Below are 10,791 nucleotides of genomic sequence, written 5' to 3' on the forward strand. Positions count from 1 at the left end.
GAGGAATACAGCAGAACCACTATACTCAGAAACACTTTACTTAAGAGTAGTGCTCATAGGCCTGCATTATACCTACATAAGCCCTTCACAGCAACTGACATTTCTAAAGGCTTATTCTAATGTGTCTGTCAGCTATCAGCTGCTTTTGTCAATTTTGATGTCAAGTTGACATGACACCTGAGACTATAACGTGAAATAAGGTTGTTATGACATTTTCCAGGATGACTTAAGTAAATGATGTCAGAACAGCTGACTTTGTAGCTTATTGATGTTAATGTGACATGACAAACATCGAACCCAAACTCACCCAAATTTACCGTCATTCATAAAATCAACTCATTTTATAAAAGATTAAATCATTACGGTGCCATGACACTGTTTATGTGTTCATATAAGCAGTAATAAGACGCCCTTTACTAAATTCTGAGTTTACTTTTCTTTCATCAATGTTGCGCTATATTCACTTTGGTTTCCTACATTACCCACAATGCCGTTCATCTACCTGCTGAGAGTGTTGATTTAGCCCTTGGTTCATCTGTAAAGAGAGCGATGCAGCGGCGCTTTAGTCCTTTAACCTGTCCAGCTCTCTCACCTCCTCATCTGTACACTCTGTCACAAACTTCTCATAGGAATGACGAAAATACAACACCAACCAACAGCTTAGCACCAGAATCACTAAACACATCATTAATATTTCAATACAAACATATTTAATGTGGTTGAGGCCAGAGATTTCCTTTAACGCGAAACAACAGAGACTGTGAAGTTTTAAAACTGTCCCGTATTTTCTCCGATTTTTTGATTCTCACTTCCTTGGATTCTCTCAGATTCATTGTTCATCCTCTTTCTCAGATATTCTCCTTCTAGTTCTCGATTCCTCTCACTTTCAGATTCTCTTTCTCAGGTATTCTCTCTCTCTCTCTCTCTCTCTGTGTATTTTCTTTCTTTTGGATCCTCTCTCTGTCTCTGATCCACACACACACACACCCACACACATACACACAGACACATGTATAAAACATTTTGTGGATGACTCAAGAACACCGGTCATTCCCTCTTTGCGCTTGGCCTCATTTAGTGCTCAGACACACTTTTCCTCCTACACACAAACACATACACAATTCATAATGACTATAATAAAAGAAAAAAAGTGATGAAACAGAGAGAAACTGCAGCCTCGCTTCCCTCAGGATATTGAATCTTTTTTATCTTTAAAACCTTAACACACACACACACTTGTGCACTTTGTCAAACAGCTCACATTAACGCTTCTGATATAATTAATGGTCTTAAAAATAAATAAAGCCAAGTGGCTCTGTGAGAACATTTCACACACCACAGATATTTCCCTGCTATTTTTCATTCTCTTTCTTATTCTAATTATGTGACCTTTTTTTGGAAAAAAAAAAACAATTTATGCATTTTTTATTTTTATTTTAATTATTGATCCATTGCTGAAGACTTGGTCTTCATGAGCACTGTGATTGGTTGAAGTTTTCTTTTCAAACCGCCACCATAAAGCTGTTTCGGTGTAAACAGGAGCTATGTGTGAAATATGTAATATTTTGTGAATTATGACATCACTCAGCTGTCAAACAAACATAAAAGAAGCCCAAGAGCAAAGAGCGAGAACAGAGAGAGAGAGACAGAAAAGAGCATCCTGAAGAGAGAAATCAAACACACATCACCGTCGTACTACACCCTGCACTTCTGTTGTTCCCATTCCTCATGAGCTGAGTAAATTATCCTAAACCACAGCACTGTGAAATTCTCGAATCTGATTGGTCAGGAGGTGTTGAATTATTATTTGCTATAACAGCAGAGTGACTCAGAGGTAAAGCTGTAGATTTTCTGACGTCTTCACCTTACAGGTTCTCAGTAACATGACAAGCTGCGGGGTTTTTTGTTTTATTAACTTCATAAAAGAGAAAAAGGAGAGGCTGGTGAGGGAACGGCTGTTTATAGCTGCTATAACGTAAGTGAGAATGAGAACAACTTGTTTTGCAGATATTCCACAACACTATAAACTAATCATAGTACATACATAAAAAGGTACAACATGCTGTTCATAAATAAATAAAAAATTGCAAATGTTGGCAAATTATTGCAGTATAAAAAGAAGAAAACATGTTGTGTTGTTACTGGAAAATTTATCTTTGACTGTACAACATGGAATGTTTGTTATTCATTCATACCTTTTCTTACAAATCAAACACACTCCAACCCCAATGTCATCGTGGCTTGAAGAATCTAAATTTCCCCTCGGAGTGACTGAGTGTATGAATGGTGTCCCGTCCAGGGTGTATTCCCCTCTAGTGTGCGTAGGATCGACTCCATCATGACCCTGATCCTGATGAAGTTTAATGGGACGATATAAGAAACAGAGATGTTGGAATTCAAGTCTAGTTTGCCATTGACGTCTGGTTCTGGAGTGGTGATGTTAAAAGGGACGTAGGAAGAGGAAGTCTTAAAAGAAGAAGAAGTGATAAAAACCTGTATCAAAATGCAGGGATTATTCTCGTCTCGATGGACCTTTTGTTTCCTGAGCAAGCAAATGTCCAGCAATCCTCTAAAATATTAAGGATTACAGAGCTAAAGATCCAAAAAAAAGTCCAATAAAGCTTGGATTTAAGGTCTTAAAGGCTGTTAGGGCATCAATCCTACACTTGGACAAAATGGATAAAACAAAAGGGACAGGGTGATATAGGGTGATATACTTCATGATCAGATCAGACTCAGTGTACACCAGGTCGCTGTCTTCTGAGAGAATGATCCCGAATAACTCTGATGCAAGAACCACAAATCTGCTAGCCAGCTGTTTTTATGTGATAAGTGGAAGCTATTTATGGTGCGAGGCAATTACAGGCGTGTCCACGCTGATAAGAGGATGTGATTACACACTCGGGGAAGGGAACTGGGAAAGGCAGCTTAGGAGCGCCAGCAGAATTAATAACTAATGACTCAATCAATATCCACGTGTCAATTATTCTACAGATCCATGAAACGAGACGGCAGTCATCTCATTTAAAGTTAAGCTTTCGGTTCAGCCAAAAAGTTGCCGTCGTAAATTTATCTCAAAAATTGGCTTCCACCTCGAAACAACACAAGGTGGAAGGTCGGCAGGAGCACGCGAGCCGCTGTGGAGCGCAATAAAAAAGCAATTATTTTCAAACATTCTGCACACGGTCATTATCCCAACACCCACACGTCCGACTCTAATTGCAGTGCGTGTGTGTGTGTGTGTGTGTGTGTGGGGTCAATCGCTCGCCTAGGGAGACTAAGAGCTTTCTGCTCTAGACCAGAAGATGGAGTCATGCAGTGGGCGTTGTGGTCCACTATAATTTTTTAGCACTACAGTCCTCCTAGGTTCGGTCTTACAGCTCTAATAGCGCCAAACATAATTGCAGGCCTCATTAAAGGTCTTTAAAAGCCGTCAGATTCGTCCCCGCTTGTTGTGTTTGCGCACTTAGAGACCAAAATAAGCCTGGATGTTAATCTGCACCACCGATGCACACTGACGCATTAGCATGACATTGTTTTGAAACGTTTGTTTTTTAGCAGGTTAGTCACATTATCCACAATTGAAATATAACTTCAATGTTTCAAGTAACAAGTTCTATATATATATACACAATGGCACTGTGGTCTAAAGAAAAAATATCCCTCACTAAAAGGTACGAAAGTCATATTTTCTGCATTAACAGATTACATACTGATATTTCCGTGACAATGTAAGCAATTTGTGGTGCGCTAGCGCTTGAAAAGTGTGCAAGAACAACAGAACAATTTCCCACAATTTGTGAGTCATGAACATTGCGTGGTGTGTTGATGTATTTTGTAATCATAGATCATTCTAGTGGAAATCAGCAAAATCAGGTAAAAATTGCGATTTGTGTCACGCCACTGCTAATTCCTCCTTCCAGCCTGTTAACGGTTTAGGGTTGTGAGTTTGCTGGTGAATTTTGGCAAGATCAGATTGACTTTTTGTCACATTTTTTTTACTGTTTATAATGCCTTGAGAAACACAAAACATATTATCTCTTATATACATAATGAGTATTATAACTAGATAAAGTAGCTAGTAGCTAGCTAAGAGCCTCTTTAGTTAATCAGCCAACTGGCAGCTCAGATAAGAGAGTACTCCATGTTATAGCTCCACATTACACACACCACAATAATGTTTTTCTAACAACAAACCTACAGCTACCTCGAAGTCTTGTTAGAATGTTTATAATGTTTGAAGATCAGCACTGATTTTTACACTGACACCAAAAATACAACCAGCGATTCCACCCTAGGTGAAGGAAAGAAGAAATAATCATTTTTGCCCCAAGCCAAAATGTTGAAAGTGAATAAAGTTTTTAGATATGCGTCTCATAAATAGCAATGTGGTGACTGCTTCTGGATTCACAGTGAGAGGAATTCTCTTGAGTGTGGCCCAAGTGACTCTTTTAAAGACAGACGCATTATTTTGCTTCATGGAGGATGTGACTGTGAGATCAAACACCTCCCTGGCTTTCTGATAGCACCAAGACAAAGCATGCAGGTTAAATCAAGCCGAACGGCTAATCACTCGTCTGCCTGCAGTGTGTGTGTGTGTGTGAGTGTGTTTGGAGGATGTGAAATGAGCACTGGGCCTTTGGATGGGAATTTGCACATTACAAAAACACCAGAGTAGAATTATTCATTTTGTTTTGCTGAGTGCTACAACCTGGATGGAAATGAGTGCTCACACACACACACATACACACACACACACACACACACACACACACACAGAGTAAAAAACAAACTAGTAGTTAAATTTTCTACTCTAAGGACGTTTTCACAAATATTATTCCCTTTGCTGAGTTCGAATCAGAGCAAAATTGATTCTTTTGGTTCTTTTGCTATTTGATTCAATTTGGTTTCACAGTGCACATAATCAAACGAACCTAAAAGCAAAAAATGTTGCCTGAGGGGTGTGTAGAGCTGAAAAAGGACTCTTTTTTTCTCCATGGTCAGAAATACAGAAATAAAAACATACATAATAGCAATGAATATTGGCTACTTTACTGCAATGATCAGGCTTCATGTTTGGGCAAACTGTGCAAATTGGAATTGAATCGTTTATTTAAAGTGACTCAAATGACTCAAGTCAGTGAGACAACTCAAAAATTTCAGCCCTAATCTTTTGTGATGCGAACATGGACTAGCTGTCTGTATAAAATCCAGTTTGAATGTGACAAAATCAATTGATTTTCAAATATTTTGAAAGTACCTTTTTGTGTATGTGTATTTTTTAAAGAGTAGGATCTTCTCCTGTAGCCTACAGTGAAGCTGAGTTGATTTATTGAGCCTCCAGGGGTCATCTAACAAACTTCACTCATGCTAATCAAGCACTGGAAAGTCCTTAAAATGCCAACGTGGATTCTCTTGAGGAGAAATGTCGCGGCCATAAGTGTGCACTAAGACAAAACACTCACCGTCTCTCCTTTCACCTTTTGATCTTTATTTTTAACAGTTCACTCAGATTAGCTATTTGAAAAGCAGAATACACAATTTATTCCTTTTATATTACAAGCTGCTGGCTTCACAGGTGTCTGAATCTGAGATTTGTGAGAGTCGAATTCCTTTTAAAGCCATACAAAGCCGAACCTTGACAGACGACGGCAAGATTTTAATGAATCTGCTGAGGTATACAGTATGATGAAACTATCGTGACAGTTTTGAGTTGTTGACATGCGTGATGCCCATGCAGCTCGTTAGCGCATATGCTGAGAGCAAACAAGAATGCATTACGTCTCATTAAAACAACACAGAGAATGCAGGCCATCCACAGCAGGCTGTTTATAGAGCTTTGAAATAATAGCTGCTTTTATTTTTGGAGCTCTAATTATAAATTTATGCACATACAAATCTCTATGACTTAATTAAGGAATCAATGGAGCATCATAATTAATTATGTTTAGACTCAGTGGGAAACTGTTTGGAGACTTGGAAAAGGGCAGTGGAATGAAATATCATACCAATCGTAGAATTAGCGGAGAGCCACAGTTGGGCCATTGAGCAAGAACCTTAGAGGTATCTCCAATTGAATGTATGTCAAGCCTGATTCATGGTCCTTAAATTAGTGTTTCATTCCTCTCTCATTCAGCAGGTCAGTGTCTGAATCAGTGAATCATTTCAGTCATAACTGAGATTCACTCTGCTTTCATTCAACAGAGCTTTTTCATTCAACAACGGACCTTTCAGTTGTTCAGTCATTCGAATAAGTGGGAATTGGCACATTACAAATACACCAGAGTAAAATTATTCATTTTGCTTTGCTGAGTGCTACAACCTGGATGGAAATGAGTGCTCACACACACACACACACACACACACACACACACACAGAGGAAAAAATAAACTGTCTACTCTAAGGGCACTTTCACATTTGCTGAGTCTGAATCAGAGCAAAATTGATTCTTTTGGTTCTTTTGCTATTTGATTCAAGTTGGTTTCACAGTGCACATAATCAAACAAATCTAAAAGCAAAATAAATAAATAAATAAATAAATGTTGACTGAGGGGTGTGTAGAGCTGAAGAAGGACTCATAAAACTCTTTTTTTTCTTGGTCAGAAATATGGAGAGTCAAGTGTATGTAGAAATTACAAAAGCCATCTGGGCATGAAGAACACAGAGTCTGTGCCAGATAAATGATTCAATAAATCAATGAATAATGAATGAATAATTAGATTAAAACCTTTTTATATATCACATCCACGTGTATCTGGCTTTTTATTCAGCTGTCAGTTAATTTATATCTGTTACGGACATGTTAAATTCATGAATGATTCTGTCTTTCTGAATGAGTCACTAAGCTGAATGCGTCAGCGTCTGTCATTAAAACACTGAGTCATTCCTGTCATTCAGGTGCTGATTCACTTCACAACTGCAAACTGAAAAACCGACACGTTGAAGCTATTTCTGTACATATCCATAACAGATTTTCACACAGACATATTATGTATATATCCATAACAGATCCACACAGAGATTTTATGTAGGTTTACTTTTTGTGTTTATCTGTGGAGCGAATCAGTGAATCATTTCGGCCATGACTGAGCTTCACTCCTCTCTCATGCAGCAGGTCAGTGACTGAATCCGTGAATCATTTCAGCCATGACTGAGCTTCACTCCTCTCTCATGCAGCAGGTCAGTGACTGAATCCGTGAATCATTTCAGCCATGACTGAGCTTCACGCCTCTCTCATGCAGCAGGTCGTGATTGAATCAGTGAATCGTTTCAGTCATGACTGAGCTTCACTCCTCTCTCATGCAGCAGGTCAGTGACTGAATCCGTGAATCATTTCAGCCATGACTGAGCTTCACTCCTCTCTCATGCAGCAGGTCGTGATTGAATCAGTGAATCATTTTGGCCATGACTGAGCTTCACTCCTCTCTCATGCAGCAGGTAAATGATTGAATCAGTGAATCGTTTCAGTCATGACTGAGCTTCACTCCTCTCTCATGCAGCAGGTCAGTGACTGAATCCGTGAATCATTTCAGCCATGACTGAGCTTCACTCCTCTCTCATGCAGCAGGCCAGTGACTGAATCAGTGAATCACTTCAGCCATGACTGAGCTTCACGCCTCTCTCATGCAGCAGGTCGTGACTGAATCCGTGAATCGTTTCAGTCATGACTGAGCTTCACTCCTCTCTCATGCAGCAGGTCAGTGACTGAATCCGTGAATCATTTCAGCCATGACTGAGCTTCACTCCTCTCTCATGCAGCAGGTCAGTGACTGAATCAGTGAATCATTTCAGCCATGACTGAGCTTCACTCCTCTCTCATGCAGCAGGTCGTGATTGAATCAGTGAATCATTTTGGCCATGACTGAGCTTCACTCCTCTCTCATGCAGCAGGTAAATGATTGAATCAGTGAATCGTTTCAGTCATGACTGAGCTTCACTCCTCTCTCATGCAGCAGGTCAGTGACTGAATCCGTGAATCATTTCAGCCATGACTGAGCTTCACTCCTCTCTCATGCAGCAGGTAAATGATTGAATCAGTGAATCATTTCAGCCATGACTGAGCTTCACTCGTCTCTCATGCAGCAGGTAAATGATTGAATCAGTGAATCATTTCAACCATGACTGAGCTTCACTCCTCTCTCATGCAGCAGGTCATGATTGAATCAGTGAATCATTTCAGTTATGACTGAGCTTCACTCGTCTCTCATGCAGCAGGTCAGTGATTGAATCCGTGAATCATTTCAGTTATGACTAAAAATATGACATAAATATGGAATAAAATGGATGTTTGTGTTCACAAGCCGATTCATTCCAAATCAGATGACTTTTAGGAGCTCTTCTTCCTTTAATCATGGAAACTTTACTAGCGCCCACTGCAGTCCTGGGCATGTAGCATGTGAATACAAGCCTTGAAGATATTGTCTCTGCATTATGCTGAGGCTTTTACGTGCAAACACTGTGGCAGTGTGCACGTCAAATGGCAAGTTGAATAAGCGTGGAGCTAACGGTGATAATAACTCTGTTTTTAGTACCCTTAACCTTCATCCGCTGCGCAGCCTGCTTAGATTACATTCTACATCACCTCTAAATTCATCACCTCTAAATTGAATAAGAGAATCTGCCTGTTGAATGAATGCAAATGACGCTCGAGGGATGTGTAAATGCAAAAGTAATTATGGATCTGTGAAGTCTCTTAAGTTCTTTTAGTATAATATGGGGCTCTATGGCATAAACTGCGCATGTGTGATAATCATTTACACAATATATTGCAATATGTTGCATCTGAGAGCAGCATTTCATTTTAAAATAAATAAATAAATAAATAAATAATACATGTAAACGCTGTGCTTTTGAGTGTAAAGTTTTTAAAAAGTTTTTTTTAGCAGAAATTAAAAAAAAAACTAGACAAAAAAAAAAAAGAAAGAAAATGCAATAAGTAATATCAGTGACAGGAAGACGAATGATAACAAATATAAATATATAAAAATCACAGACTAAAATGGGTCTTAATTAAGGTAAATGTAAATTAATGTGCTTTTTTTGATAGATGGAGCCTGTCAAAATTTTATCCAGATCACTGGTGCATAAAAAATAAAGTGCTGCTCTAATTTTCTTTATCTTTAAAGCTAAAGAGCAATGGTTTAGTAATATAGTATGTTTTTTTAACAATAACATGATAAAAGGTTACGCAATTATGATGATATGTAAATTTATTATTATAACATGACTAGCATGAACGTGTCATCCAGCTCGCTGCATGTAGACCATTTTCCAAATGCCAATAAGCACACAGTAAATTATCTTTGGCTCCTGTTGCGAGGTCTGTGTCGATACTAGCCACTGATTAATTGTGTGGTTTGGCGCTCACTCCATCACCTATAATTTATGTGGAACACAGCCATGACCTCAAAGGTATACTGAGTGCAAGCTGCAAATATAATTAACGAGAAGAAAAAAACGGGATCTTGTTTATAGATTGTTTTCCCCTCCTTCTCATATTCGATTGCCTAATTTCTGATTTCGGATTTGCACAGGCCTTGAATTCATTCGGTCATGACGTACGCAGAGCGAGGAGGCGTCCCATTAGCGTGGTATAAACATGAATGATGAATGAATTCAGGTGTTTCTCTGCATCCCGCCTCAAGCTGTTGATAAAAGTCAACCTAATTAGGCCATGATAGTGCTGCCATTAATGTGTGTGTGTGTGCGTGTGTGTGTGTGTGATATTAATGACAAATCAGTAATTATGTAGAAAGTCGCAACCGGTGCTGTTAACTTTACTTTAATGTTTCTCCTTGGAGGAATCCAGTCACCATCTTGAACTATTTTCCCAATAATCTGCTCTTTTTTCTCTACTACCTTTGCTCGTTTTTCTTAGCCTGAACATGCTAGGCACCATTTTGACGCAGGTTTTGTTCTGCTAGTGAGTTCGAAAGCTAGCTAGTTAACAAGGCAATACGACAATATTGTCTGTCGTGTCTGCTAGACTGATTGTTTTTTGCTCAACTTTGAGATTTTAGTCTCAACCTGATCGACCTGTCAGTGTTTTCTGCAGACAGATGTTACCTCATGTGTTAGCAAAAAAAGTTTTTTGTTCACTACTATTAACCATATTTAGTCTTGTAGCATGCAAATTCATACTAAACCCTTACTAAAGGGTTGTAGTTGTAGTTGAGAAACTACAAAAAAGTGACCTGATTACAATGAGAGGTATATATACGAGTGTATGTACACATACTGTGTATGTACACATACTATATATGTACGTACAATTTCTAGAAATGAATGAATGAGACGTTGTATCGATTCCAGCTCCTTAATCATCTAAACTTAGATATATAGATAAATATAATTATAAATGCAGTAATGGTCACTATATTCAAACCCAGAATACATATACAACAACATATGACCATGTGTGACGCAAACATCAGGGTTAAAAGGTTTAGGGTTAACCCTAACCCTAACCCTAACACATGGAAACTTACTCGTCGTACGTGTGAATTTTATCTCAGTAGACACTTGTAAAAATTTATATAATAGAAGTTACCCAGAGAAACTAATCCCATCTGAATAGGGCTTTTTTTTATTGCCCAGAGATATTAAAGTAAGTTGAGTGAAAAAAAAGTTTAAAGTAGTGGACTTTATTAATTACTACTGAAATCAGTTTAATGTAGTCACACAGTCATTTCCTTGTCCTGCTCACGAGGAAGACATTAAGGTAAGAAGACATTAAGACGTTAAGAGACATAAGGTAACATTAAACACAGCATAGAACCACACTCTGGTCT

This window comes from Pangasianodon hypophthalmus, chromosome 17 (assembly GCF_027358585.1).
Source record: "Pangasianodon hypophthalmus isolate fPanHyp1 chromosome 17, fPanHyp1.pri, whole genome shotgun sequence".
Classification (NCBI taxonomy): domain Eukaryota; kingdom Metazoa; phylum Chordata; class Actinopteri; order Siluriformes; family Pangasiidae; genus Pangasianodon; species Pangasianodon hypophthalmus.